The sequence below is a fragment of the Saccostrea cucullata genome, unplaced genomic scaffold, assembly GCF_032062105.1.
Source record: "Saccostrea cucullata isolate Sc308-1 unplaced genomic scaffold, CSIRO_AGI_Scuc_v1 ctg15436, whole genome shotgun sequence".
Classification (NCBI taxonomy): Eukaryota; Metazoa; Mollusca; class Bivalvia; order Ostreida; family Ostreidae; genus Saccostrea; species Saccostrea cuccullata.
The window spans coordinates 1-14,959 of record NW_026918775.1 but is presented as its reverse complement, the minus strand read 5'-3'; the positions used below and the strand labels follow the sequence as shown (position 1 = coordinate 14,959).

Genomic DNA, 14,959 nt, shown 5'->3' with positions numbered 1-14,959 from the left:
GTAGAAGAGAATTACAGTTGCAAAATATTTCAAATAATATGAACACTTTTAAAAGAGAAAAGGTGTTATAGTGTGGCTTGAAGTACTTCATTTAGTATTATTAATTATCAATGCCAAGAAAACCTTAGCATTCTTTCCGTATAGCTAACTCAATAAAAGCCGAATTAACATTAATCTGTGATTCTTCCCCTGGGAGACGCGCGGAAACAATTTATGTCTGCAGTTTTGACGGAGGGATCTTAAAATTTACTGGGTTAAAATTATAGATAGAATATTAGTTATTTAGAAGACTTTGCCCCCCCATTGTCTTTTTCGGGTGGGGGGGGGGGTGAAAATAATTATAGTAAAGTAATTCTTTAATAAAATAAGCTGCCTTTCAATTTTTTTGACGTAATTCAATTTCAAAATATTTTTTCTCAGTACAAATAAATTGACATCCGGTAGTTGTGGAAGTACCGCGTCGAAATATAGATAAAAGAGTACCAAATTTCTGGAAGTTTACATCATTTCCTGGTTGAACAAGATGGAGACAAATACTGTTACCCGATTTGCTCTTCTTATATTTTCATTTTAAAGTGAATATTTTCTTTTGATTGTTTTTTTTTTCTTATTTTCTTCAGGCCGGAATTAAAAATATCTTTGTGTACCCTACCCCGACCCAAAATTCTCAAGTTGGGTCGGTAGGTAGGTAAACAATTTTCTTTTTCTGACAGCAGCTTCCGTAAATACATTCTAAAATTTATTGGAAATTTACCGTTCTAAATAAGAAAAGTACGAAAGAAAGCGATTTGTAAATAAAATGTTAAGTATCATACATAGGCCGTTTAAAAGCAAATTCATGATTAACTGTTATTAATATGAACTTGTGAAATATCTCAAGCCAGAGTACATTTCTATGAATCTAATAAAAAAGACAAGGTTCTAAAATACGCAAAGATTGGACTAGATAGAATGTTCTATCGTTAAACGACATTGTCTGACGGACCCGGTTTAACGATACAATTCGTTCCGTGTACTCGTAATGTACACTGTAGCAAAAAGAATAACCCGCATAGTGCATTTACTATGAACAATCTAGAGAGTTCCGAATGTTAACATTTGAATGGAGAGAAAAACGTTGAGAAAATAAATTGGATTTACGTATTTAAATGGATTATTTTTTGGGATAAAAGGCATAAGCAATCTGAAGAAGGTTTGTTTTGATTATTTTGGTAGTTATTCCCAGTGCAAATCATTTTATATTCTTCAAAATCGTTTCGGAGCGGATCCGCTCCGTTTTGCTACATTACAAGTATATGGGACGTATTCTAACTGTGGTGAGGGCCTCTACCGAGAAACAGTTAGATTATTCTAACTAAGATCGGACATCCGAAGATTTTTTTAAATCATTCATCAGCCCCCACTGCTTATAGACAATCTATTAAACTTTTTTGAGGTGCATGAGATTTGCAGTGGTTCTAGAGCATTTTGCTTTGGATTAAGATGTGGTTAATTTTAAGTCGCAGCTTCAAATCCCAGTGATGAACATTGAATTCTGAGCCTTTCAATAGGGACTATAAAACTCTTGTCCAGTGTCGCAGAATAGGTTGGCTCAAAAAAGATCCATTACTACTAAAGGGCAAAACAATTGCTGAGTGTACGTCTAAATTTGGAGCAATGGGAAAATGTTCAAATGTCGCCCAAACAAATCTTGAAGGAATTTTAAGCAAAGAAACAACAAATCTTCAATGGCCCAATTAAAGAAAAATACACCATTTTTTGAAAGAGTATGTAAACAATATTTAATTGAAATAAACGCAATCTACAATCGATAAAAGGGCATCTAAATTATATTTATCGGGAAAAATATCAGACATATTTACAACTCCTAATATAAAGTTCCATAATGGCATATACCGGTAGAAAACATATGAACACAGTTGAACCCATTATTCGGTTTAACCTCAAATTAAATAAAATTCAGTGAAACTGATGTGTTCACTAGATGGGCCTCTTACCATTGTTTTATGAAGACCTAATTCTCTGTAATCACATCTGGGCGCCATGTTAATGAATGCTTGAAAATCCCAGTAGAACAATGTAAGTCGTTCTGATAAAAACTGATTCTGAGGAACTTATATTTCATGAAACTTGGTTAACAATAAAAAAAAATATTTGAATCATCTTATTTGAAAAATCTTTCCAGTCGGTGTGATTTAATTGGGTCGGTCGCGTTAGTGGAAACAAAGGTATTTTTTATTTTGGCCTCTGTCCAATAATTTTTTTTTTTAAATAAACGTATTTTGAAAATAAAGATATTTGACAGTAACTTTTAGGGTATTTTTTGTACTACTTCCTGGGGTAGAAGTTTATTTTTTCTTTAACTAAGAAAGCTTAAAACCTAGGATCCACCCCCCAAAAGTCTGCTGTCGTAAATTGTCTTGCTGGCGTTTTGGGAATATGGCTGATTTGCATCAATTACACTTTTATTGACTCCATCGCTGTCCAAATCGGACGATATTTCTTGGCATGGAACAGCTGTTATATAGTTTACGTATTGATATAAAAAAAATTTAAACTCTTTGATTCCAGGCAAGGAAAAATGAGCACCATCAAAGTTAAAGATTAAGAGTTTGTAAGTTTGCCACAGATAAATTATATTATCTATTAAAATTTAATTATCTACAATAAAACACAAAGAAATTAGACACATATGAAATTGACACGAATGACCTTGTTTTAGTACCTACTAGTACGAAGCGTTATCAAAAATTTACGAAATATAGAATCTCTATATCTACAAAAGTACAAAACCACAGATCAGATTAGATAGCCAAACACAAGGTTATAAATAGCATATGCTGAAGTTTTGATCCTTGTTTGTGATTTCACAATCTGAAAATGACGTCATTATTCGGGTACTTTTGACGAAAAATGGTTACAATTAAGTCTCAGTGGAACTCGTGCAGTCGTGGCACATGTATATCTTAGAAATGCATTTGAAGTAGCATATAAGAATTTGTTCGTTTTAGTGAAGGAAGGCAGATGGTTAAATATGATACTTGTTATGTTGCCCGGTGAAAGCAAGTTTGAAAAGGGATGTGTTTTTAATAAAGCAATATGCTATCAAAGACCTTCAATTAAAATTTTACACTTTGAAAAATACTTGAATATTTCAACAATAATATAAATATCAAATACCTAAGATATTAAATGTTTACTTTTTGATCACCCCTCGTATACTGTGTCAAATCATTACAGAGGAGCAACAGTTGAAAAGGCATGAAATCATGCAGAGTGGGTTAGGAGATTTAATGAATAATTTTTTTTCTATTTGCCCATATTTTCAAAATTACAATTGTACAAAGTAAAGAGAAAAAAATCAACCTATAAACATCTTTAAAATGATGTTTGGTGGTCCTCCCAACTCAGGGAAAAATAATTGGGTCCGTATTTATAGGTGAGAAAAAAATCCTTAAAATTTAAACAGAATTGTTGACGGAAGAAAAAGAAAAAAATATCGTGTAATGGAATGTTAAAAAAATGAGTTGGGCCATTTCTAGGCAGTAGATCGGGAGAGAGAGGGCAACCAAATATTTCTATAACAAGTGGTATTATAAGGCTAGTGCATGTTCCATCACATACTTAGTCATGCAAAATTTTTAAATCTTTGGCACTATTTTGAAAAACAAACATAGGATTTTCGGGGGAGGGGGAAGGGGGGGGGAGTTAGCAATCACTTTTTTGCGATGATAGACATAGCATATATGCAATGGGTCTTTCTTTGCAAATATTGTGCTCGCTTCTAACTTTCATAGAAACAACTCATTATATTTTATCAAGCTTCGTATGTTCAATGAGCGAAGGCTTACAACGTTGTCAACATAATGAGACATGATGCGTTTTTGTGTCCAAACATTACTCCATACAATGTGTGGGTCATTGCAAACATTCTACCTATTTATGTGAGGTGCCTGAAGGATATTCTATAACTGCCTATTTTTTCTATTTAACTTCTAAACAAAATAGACATATGTACCAACTTTTCGAATGTAAGACATGTAATTATAATTTATTTATCATGCACTGCATATTGTTTAACATTTTCAAATTAAATGCTAAGCATCCTCCTTGCAGTGCCCCATTTGAAAATAACTTATATCGCCACAGAAAAAAGACCCATCGAAAACACATATGTTTAGGACATTTTTATCTTTTTTTCTTGAGTTTTAAAGAAACCAACAAATTATCAAGACTTGTTCCATAAAAATTAAATATAATCATGGTAATCAACGGATTTATCAACAGCATATATGCACATGCCAACCATGTGCTTAGTGGAATAATATTAACGAGGAATTACGAGTTGTAAAACAGAACAATTTTTCCCGATTTGCTGGAGTGAGGTTAAAATCGCGTTTTTTCATTAATCAGACGATGCGATGCAACAAATAAAAGTAGTAAGTAATATAACCTAATGATTATTACTTAGTAATTTCTTGTTTTGATGTTATTATGGTCGCATTTATTCTAAAATCATTGTTATTCGAACTCTGTGTGACAGAGGAATGGCGGACCAAAATAAACACATGGCCTCAGCAAGACACCCATAAAAAAAATCAAATTTTCAAGAATTATGGATAATAACAAGAAAAAAACGAAACAAATGGTTGTAGCCATATTATCAATGAATCAAACTAACTCCATTTTCAATGCATTTTTCATCTCATGAATGCTGTACCTGCGCAGTTCTAACATGATTAATTTTCTTCTAATTAAGACAAAATAAACTTAATTGTTTACTTATTTTGGTCTCTAACAGTAGGTAATTAGTGCATTAGCACTTTGAGTAACTTTGGGCTAGTTTAGTTGAGTATTAAGCGCATTCTTGGTATTTCTTAGTTTACACCAGACTAGATCCAATATGGCTTGTACATCCCCCTTAAATCGAATAACTCGCTATAATTTGTAAAAATTTCCTCTTAACTTTAAAAAGTAAAATAAAATGGTTAAAAACTGTAAATTTATCAAGCTGTTTAATCGATGTAATAATTGAATAAATGCTATCAATAATAAAGAAATAATTAATGAAAGAAGACAGAAAAAAATATTCTTGGATCCTGGATGTAGGAGAAGGAGCACTTTATTCTGTAAACTGTAAAATATGTTTATTGTTGTATTATTTCATTTTCTGCACAAAGATAAGACAATAATTTAGGTCAATAATTTAACACTTGCATATCTTATTCATAGTATTTTAAATCATAAAAATATATTACTGTATAAGTTATTTAATTTAAGTGCAAAAAGGTTCACATTAAAACGGAATTATAAAGGTTGATCGTATAAATTTAAACTTTTTGGAGAACCAGTTTAGATCGATAAGGAACCAGTTAGATATGAGGCGCAGAAATTGACCAATCAGGAACGTACACTTTTGGTCACTGCACAGATGCATGTCATCAGTCAACGATAGCAATCAGTGATAGAAAGAATAATGATTTGATTTTTTACTGGCAGGTAAGAATAGCTGATTTCTATCTGATGTAGCTTAGACGTGTGTGAAACCAGGGTTAGTTTGATGTACACCGCTATAGGATGTGAAAGTAGACATGGGCTGGGCCGCCACCGGCATCATTGATTTCTTGTTTTCATGATGACAGTTTTCTTATAAGTTCGAATTTTCTTAAATTAAGATAACTGGACAACGTCATTGAGCCCGATTCCTCTCGTAGTGCAGTAAGATTAGAAATGAAAGTATCCGGTGTCACTGTCTCAAATAGGAGTTATGCCCCTTCTGTTTGTAGTTGCTATAGCCTAAACCTACATGTAGTCCAACACATAACTCAGTCAAAGATAAACTTTGAGCCAAGAAAATGTGTGAATTTCAATAAATGTTCTATTTATCTTATATTTTGTGGGAAGTTTTGTTTTTGTGTGTTCAGTTTTATATTAAATATATCAAAACGTCAGGTATTGTTTACATTGCGAAATATTCAATAGATTGCAGGCATTTAAAAAAATTGGACCAATATGTTAGAATTAACCAATTGTAATTCCCAATACCATTAAAGCAAAAGGTTATCAAAATAAGCTCACATAAACTGACACAAAATCCGATTTTACATGGGCTTAAAGTTCCAAATACTTGAAGAAAACCTTTATTAATAATATCATAAGTGAGTATAACATACTTTTAAACCATGTAGGAATGTTTTAGGAATATTAAGATTTCAGTTCAATACTTTTCACCCTTTGTTTTAATTTGTCCTTAACATATATTTTTCTCGGGTGTCTCTAATCTAACCTGTTATTCTAAGTAAATATTCAAAGTTCATACAAACAGGAAAATAATTTTTATTGAATGAAGAATAAATAATGTAAGTTAAATTAAATTTAAAGATTTTATTGAAAATCTTGATTTATCTGAAAGTTATTCCCTTGTTGTAAAGTATTTGCTTGATTGAACTGTAGGTTTTACCTCAATAAACATGTAAAAAAAAAAAAATGAATATTTTTTTTAATTTCAGAATTTGAAGAAAGAAGATAGACTGATGTCAACCATGGAATCTTATTCCAGACTCCCATCCATAGGGGAGTACTATGCTGGAAAAAATGTTTTCTTGACTGGTGCTTCAGGGTTCATAGGAAAAGTGCTGATTGAAAAACTGTTACGGAGTTGTCCTAATGTGAACAAAATTTACATGTTAATGAGACCCAAAAAATCACAAGATATTGATCAGAGAGTGGAAGAAATATGTAAATGTCCTGTAAGTACTGTAGCTGACTATGTTAAACAAAATATTGTTTATTATCATTATGAAGAGAACTGGTTGTCTTTAAAATTAGTGCTATATGTATTCTAAATAGAAAGTTACAGTTTTTAAATACAGTAGAACTGGCTTATAGCTGACACACTTATAACTGATTTATGCTTAGAGCAAAGTAATTTTCATTCCTGTGGTTTTAAAATGTATTGTGAATGTATTGTGAATTTAATGGATATAACAAATAACACCTTCATAACTTAGCAAATTTGCATATGCCTAACTCTTCACTTAAAAAGTATGTTTTACTATGTATATACTTTCTGAATAAATTTAACATTTTATAATTACAGGTCTATGACAAACTGAGGAAGGAACAACCAAACTTTCACGAGAAATTAGTCCCTATATACGGTGATATAACTTTACCTGAACTAGGAATAAAACCAAATGACCTAAAATTACTCTGTGACAATGTGAATATAGTGTTTCATAGTGCTGCTACCATAAGATTTGATGAACATTTGAGGTAAGATTTGCTTGAAAGTCAAATATTCTTTTATAATTTGTTTTCCCGTCATTTGTTAAATTATTTTACATGGACAAACTCAGAAACAGGGATGGATAGAGAATAAAGCATGCAGTTATACAGGCAATATTTTTTTTTTGATGATGTTGGTCATTCATATGTAGTTTCTTTACAGATACTGTAATATTAATTGTAATGAATACATTAGATAAAATAATTTAAAATGAAAAAAAAATATTGACTCGGATTCAGCTTGACATGTACACAGGCAATTAAATTCAATCATTATACATTTTGTTTTTTAAAGCAATATGAGCTGCATGTTTGACATCGGAAAAAATGTTGTAAATTTTTAATTAACTATTTCAATGACAGAAAAACAGAACGTTTATAAGCTTCTGTTGTTCATATTTGCTATGAAAGAACTTTTTATATGCGCTAATTGAAGCAAAATTGAATTATTGTCGTCCTGTACAATAATGATTTCTTATATAATACTGTATATTCGGTTGTACAGACATATTTCTTCTGAAACATTTTTAAACTTTATTTTGGTTTTATTGATCATAAGGGTTTAGATTACATACAGATTAATCATAATAACACATTTTACCAGCAAAATAAAATTCTCAAAAATGCAGATCATATTGCTTTAAACAAAAAAAGTCCTTTTTCCTATATACAGTTTAGAGGAAAATCTTGACTCATGCCAAAATATTTAATAGCATATTATTAATTCTGCTGAACTGATAAGCATACTATAACAATTGCCTGTTGTACATGTCAATTAAAACTAAGTTCTTGTCTTTGAAACTTTTATGTATATTATGGAATTATGTTTTTACAGGGTTGCAGTTGAAATGAATGTAGTGGCAGTAAGAAAGATGGTTATCTTATGTAGACAGTTTAAACATCTTGAGGTAAGCAAGGATATATAATTTGTCTCTTCTCTGTTAGTGTAATACAGAAGTAAATTTCTGTAAGTGCTAAGAATGTGTTTAACATAATTATTCAGGAAATCTACCGAGTTTTATTCAAATATTTCCTTAAATGAAATTTTTTGACTTCCTTTAAAAAATACATGCACTGATAACAAGCTAACTTCCTAGTATTTCAGTGCCAGATAATCTTGAATATTAAAGGGATAGATGTTGAGCATAGCATCAGTTAATTTTACTCAGGGTCAATACCATGAAGAGATCTTGGGAACTGTGAATACAACTATGTTTTTTAAAAATTTTAATTATAGAAATATATAGAGGATATTAATTTCTTTGTACCAATAGTCTAATCCACACTTTGCAAAAGTTGTTTCCCTTTGCGGGGTCAACCAAAAGGTCAAAAGGGAAAGAAACATCATTTCTCCTCTTTATGCTACGATTGCTACCAAATATTTGGGCGTGCTGTGATAAATCCATTGTGTTTAATTATTTTTCTTTCAATGTGTGGGTAGCCCCATCTTGGGGCAATCAGTACACAAAAGGCAGAGCTTTTTTAAAGTCAAATGACGAAGTTACAAACCTGAAAACGACAAAGGCTACTGTGTGGATTGTATGGGTGTATCCCCTAAGATGGTGGCCAAGGGACATAACTTTTGAAAAGTGTGGATTGGACTATTTGGATATGAATTTAATCAGGGCTCTACATTCATATTCTTTCTTCGTCATTTAAACTCATTTAGAGTTTGTATATTATAAATTGTACCAGGGTATACATCTTCAGGATGTATATTATACATTTACCAGGGTATACATCCTCAGGATGTGGGATGAGGCTTGTGGTTTTTGAGACAGTTGTATTTTTAGAAAGAATGGAAAGAGGGATAACTCATGAAAAAATTTCCATTACACTGTACAATCAAAAAGGATAATTGCAACAAGACTGGGAATTCTAAATGGTACATTCAGTGTATTTATCTTTCCCATCTATATAAACTATCTTGACATGACACTACACCTTAGTAATGGTCTCTTTCAAGTCATAAACAGTAAGAATCTGGGTGATAGTGCAAATTAAATGAGCATTAATTAAAATTAAATAACACTATCTCTATATCCCTCACTGGTCACTTGTAGACTGGTTTATTGACAGCTTCTATCCTCATAATCCAGGTAGTTAATCAAATGTTGAAGATTTACCTATATTTCACTGTTATTCTTGACAAATTTTACATTTTTATTGATTTAAGGAAAGGATTTGCTAATTTTGTTTTCCTATTTTACCATTAAATTTTGCTTACAGGTATTTCTACACATATCAACAGCATATGCTAACTGTGATCGTCCCTTCATAGAAGAAATGGTATACAACCCCCCTGTGGAACCTCAAAAATTGATAGATGTTTTAGAGTAAGTTTTTGATACATGTACATTGCAGTTTTATATGGATAATTTTATCAGTGATCTTTTAAAAGTCTTTAGCTGAAAGTGTATAAACAGTACCTCACTAATTTTTTGGAACACCTTATTGTTGCAAGATTGTTATTTAGTATTTGTAAGCAAAACAAATCTAATAGATTGTTATTCAGTATTTGTAAAAAAAAAAAAAATTAATACATTGTTGTTCAGTATTTGTAAGCAAAACAAAATTAATAATTTGGTTATTACTCTGTGTAAGTTTTAAAATTTGTATAATAATACGCTAAAGCAAAAAATGAGAGCAAACCGTTTCATGAAATTTATGTATGAAAAAAGTTTTGACAAATAAAAATAATTAGCGGTTCTTTAATCACAACTTTACTGTGTGCTCCTTTTGAATTTGGTCCATGCATGAACATTATTATGCTTTTGAAGATGGCAGATTGAAAAAAAAAGGTATCTAGAGAATTTTTTTTTTATATAGATGGATGGATGATGACATGATAAATCTAGTAACACCAAAACTGATCGGCAACAAGCCTAACACGTACACATACACCAAACACTTGGCCGAGCACCTGTTGTTGAAGGAAGGCTCCGATCTACCTCTGGCTATAGTCAGACCCTCCATTGTAGGGGCTTCATGGAAGGAACCCGTCCCAGTAAGTATTCATATCATAGTTGTAAAAGATTTCAGCTCAGGGGAAATAGATTTTTTTAATTAATAGAATAAACACTGTAATTGGTCTAAGAAGAAAATTGCACAATGTTAGACATGCAAATATATTAATTTTGTTACAGTGCTAAACACTTGTTGAAAAATGAAATTATTTTATTTTCCAGGGCTGGATTGACAATTACAATGGCCCCAGTGGACTTTATGTAGCAGTAAGTTACCTTCTAAAGATATCTAAATTTAAAATATTAACAGTGTGTCTTTGCTCGAGCACTGCTGATATGCAGTTCTTTCATTGAACTTGCCCTTGTTTCATTCTTTAGGCTGGGAAAGGAATATTGAGGTCGATGAAAGGAGATTATCGTGGAGTGGCGGACATAGTGCCAGTGGACATCCCCGTCAATATGGTCATCGCGGCCGCCTGGTACACCGCCGTAACCAAACCCAGCTCCTGCCTTATCTATCACAGTACCACTGGCTCCGTCAACCCATTCACCTGGGGAGAATTAGGTCAGTAGCTATAATTAGACATTGTCGGGAATCCACAATGTTGATCTTGCCCTCCCATGGGACACGGGCGGAAATTTAATTTTTCTTTTAATTTATAGTGTTAATCATGAACTATACATTTATTTTGCAGAGGGAGTTGTGATGAATTTCTGGAAGAAAGTGCCTCTTGATTCTTGCTTTAGAAGGCCTAAGGCAGCTCTCACTAGCTCTGGGTAAGATATTTATACAGATAATATACTTAACAGAGAATTTATGCAGTTTAATTTTAATGCAATAAAAGAAATAACACCCCCTCTTTTTTTAGTTTCCTTCATGATTTCTACACATTTATTGAACACATGCTGCCAGCTTACGTTGCAGACCTGGGCTACTGTTTACTTGGAAAAAGGCCTAGGTATTAAAATACTACAAAGCTCACATGTCCAGTTTTGAATTTAATGTTTGAAAGTTACTGAAATTCAATTGGCATCAATAACAACGTTAGTCAGTTAATATTTACTGTTGCATTTCAGGATGGTCAAGATCTATAACAGATTACACAAAGCTATTGGAACCTTGACCTACTTTACCATGCATTCATGGGAATGGTCTTACAATAACCTTGACATGTTGACCAGTCACATGACCTCAGAGGACAAGAAGGTATATTTAATGTCCATAGAAAAAAGTTTCTTCAGTAGAATAGTGAACAAATAAATACATCTTGTTTAAATAATGGACTATTTTTAGCAAATTTTAAACCATCTCAAAAATATTTCATCTCAGTATTTGCCTTTTTAAATTGATTTTATTTTGCCCGATTTTAGTCTCAGAATGCACCAAAATGTATTTTAACTTACTTGTTTAGCTTTCATATCACTTTCAGTAGATTATTTAGGTCTATACATTAGAATTTTTATTTTACAGTGCTTTTACTTTGATCCACGTGGACTTCACTGGCCCACATACATAGAGAACTATTGCCTTGGAACAAAAAAATTTCTTCTGAATGAAGACTTATCAGGCCTACCTGCGGCTAAAGCTGAAAAGTAAGTTGTTTCTGCCAAAAACAGTCAAATTTTCATCTAAATCTTGATTGGGCCAAAAATGAAACTTAGACATAATGATGTCAAAATAAACCACCACCTGGTAGCACAGATTAATTGTCTACCATTGGGATATAAATCATACATGTTAACTCTACCAATTTAGGCGGGAGTCAACCGCTTTTTCACTCCATCTCCCGCCTACCGATTTAATTCAGAAATCTACCGCTTTTCTACAAAAGTTGCGTCTAAAGTATTTTTGGTTCGCTTGGGTATCCATTTTTGAAGCCACTCTCATAAAATCTCGTTAGATATCGCGTGATTTGACTTGGAAGCATACAAACGCTTTTTTTGTAACTATGTGTACATAGATTTCAAGCACGAATTTGACAACGACAACAGTACAAGATTACCAGCGATTCATTGGTTACAATAATTTAGTCAACATCACTGCCATAAAAAAGGAGATACATCTTTTAAGAATTAAATGAAAACGTTTGACATTGTCTTTAAAAGCACAGGAGCTCACAATTTTATCAATAAAGTCAATAGAAATCACTCGATTGACCAAGCCATGTGGCACATCTCTACTTTCGTTTTCGTTCATCGAACTAAATTTGTTTTATATAACGAAAGATAGGAACTTGTTTTAGATCTGAACCATGCCATCATTTGTTTTGTTTGACAATTGAATGAACATTCGGAAATATTGCTTCTAGTCTATATCAAAAGATCACTCTTCAAAAGGCCAAGTTAAACAGCCAATCCAAGCAAAATGATGAGCATGAAAAATATTTGATTTTGTAAATTTATGTCAAACTTAAGGTGTTTCTGTCTTCTTCTTTGCAGTTGATATTTAAGATTAATTATTGTAGGTTTCATTTAAGGCTTAACATACATGTAATTTTACATGAAAAATATCGAAAATCCAAGAGTAAAACAACACGCGCGCAATGCTACCGCTTTTGAGGTCTGAATCTCCCTATTTTTAATCACAATAGGTTAACATGTATGCATAAATGTTTAAATGTAGACATTTCACATTTTTCTCAATCTTCAGCTGCTTTGACATTTTTTCTTCTTAACCTAATACACTTTGATAATCTGTCTTTTACATAGATTGAGAAATATCCGCTACTGTTTCAACACTGTACTACTGATCGCTCTGTGGAGGATTCTCTATAGCCCGCTCCAGAACTGGCCAGAAATCTCTGGTACCTCATCATTGGTTTAATGAACAGATTTGTGAAATTCTTTCGGTTGACAAGTACCATACACAAGCAATGAAAGAATCCATACCTCACATACCTTGGGAAATTATATCACCAAATACTGACAGCAAATCCATAACAAGCATTTCTACAGGACTTTTCCCAGACAAGTTTATTTCAGCCTAGGATTCTGTGCTGTGGAGAAGCTTTACGGATGACACAAATCAAGTTTCAAAGATTGGGTCTGGTGCTGATGTCGGAATGGCCGACAAAGGAAGCAGGAAGACCAGAATTGGAAATGTGGCTTATTTATTATGATTATTTTTTTTTTTTTTTGTCATGTAAAGAATGAGGATTAAAGGAGGCATTTAATTTGATTTGTGTATTTTTTTTTTAGGTCACCTGAGTAAACTCAGGTGACCTATTGCTATCACTTTTCGTCCGTCGTCGTTCGTCGTGCGTCGTGCGTTAACATTTGAAGATGTTTAGCTTCTTCTCTGACACCACTGAACCAATTTCAACCAAATTTGGCAGATAGCATCTATGGGTGAAGGGGAACAAAAATTATGAATTTCATGGTCCCTGCCCCCTGGGGCCAGAGGGGTGGGGCAAAAACCACTAAAATTAGTGCAATCTTTAAAAATCTTCTTCTTTACTCCTGGACATCAAGCAGTCAAACTGTTTGCATGATTGTAATCAGCATTGAGTCCTCTACCAAAATTGTGAAATTCATGGCCCCGGGGTCATGGGTTCTAGTGCTAGGGCGGGGCTAAATAAGTATATAGTGAAAATGCATTATTTCTTTGAAATTCTTCTTTTCTGCTACTGGGTATTAAATAAACTAACTAAGTATATAGTTATGATGAGCAAGAGTGCCTCTACCAAAATTGTGAATTTTATGGCCCCAGGGTTAGGGGTTCTGGTGTTAGGGTGGGGCTCTTTAGATTATAATAGTGAAAATACATGAATTCTTTGAAAATCTTCTTCTCTGCTCCTGGGTATTAAATAAACTAACTAAGTGCATAGTTATGATGAGCAAGAGTGCCTCAAACAAAATTGTGAATTTTATGGCCCCAGGATCAGGGGTTCTGGTGTAAGGGGGGGCTCTATAGATTATATAGTGAAAATACATGAATTCTTTGAAAATCTTCTTCTCTGCTCCTGGGTATTAAATAAACTAACTAAGTGTATAGTTATGATGAGCAAGAGTGCCTCTACCAAAATTGTGAATTTTATGGCCCCAGGTTCAGGGGTTCTGGTGTTAGGGTGGGGCTCTATAGATTATATAGTGAAAATACATGAAAACCTTCTTCTCTGCTCCTGGGTATTAAATAAACCAACTAAGTGCATAGTTATAATGAGCAAGAGTGCCTCTACCAAAATTGTAAATTTCATGGCCACAGGGTCAGGGGTTCTGGTGTTCGGATGGGGCTCTATAGATTATATAGTGAAAATACATGAATTCTTTGAAAATCTTCTTCTCTGCTCCTGGGTATTAAATAAACTAAATAAGTGCATAGTTATGATGAGCAAGAATACCTCTTCCAAAATTGTGAATTTTATGGCCCTAGGGTCAGGGGTTCTAGTGATAGGGCGGGGCTCTATTGATTATATAGTGAAAATACATTAAATCTTTGAAAGTTTTCTTCTCTGCTCCTTGGTATTAAGCAGATGAACTACCTATATAGTTATGATGAGCAAGGGTCCTAATCTTCCAGAACTGTGAATTTCAAGGCCCCAGGGTCAGGGGTACCATAAAGGAGGGGGGGGGGGGGGCTCTACTTATATCTGAAACTGGATGAATTGTTTGAAATCTGCACCTTGGTATTAATTAAATATTTTTGAAAAGCAAGGGTGCATTTTAAAAATTGTGCAATGTGTGGATCTAGGCCCGGGAGGGGGTTA

At 33.0% G+C, this 14,959-nt stretch overlaps 1 pseudogene; it reads left to right on the top strand.

Moving 5' to 3' along the window:
- The first annotated feature begins 6,477 nt into the window (after positions 1-6,477).
- On the top strand, positions 6,478-13,360 carry LOC134270903 (fatty acyl-CoA reductase 1-like; annotated as a pseudogene).
- Positions 13,361-14,959: the final 1,599 nt, after the last annotated feature.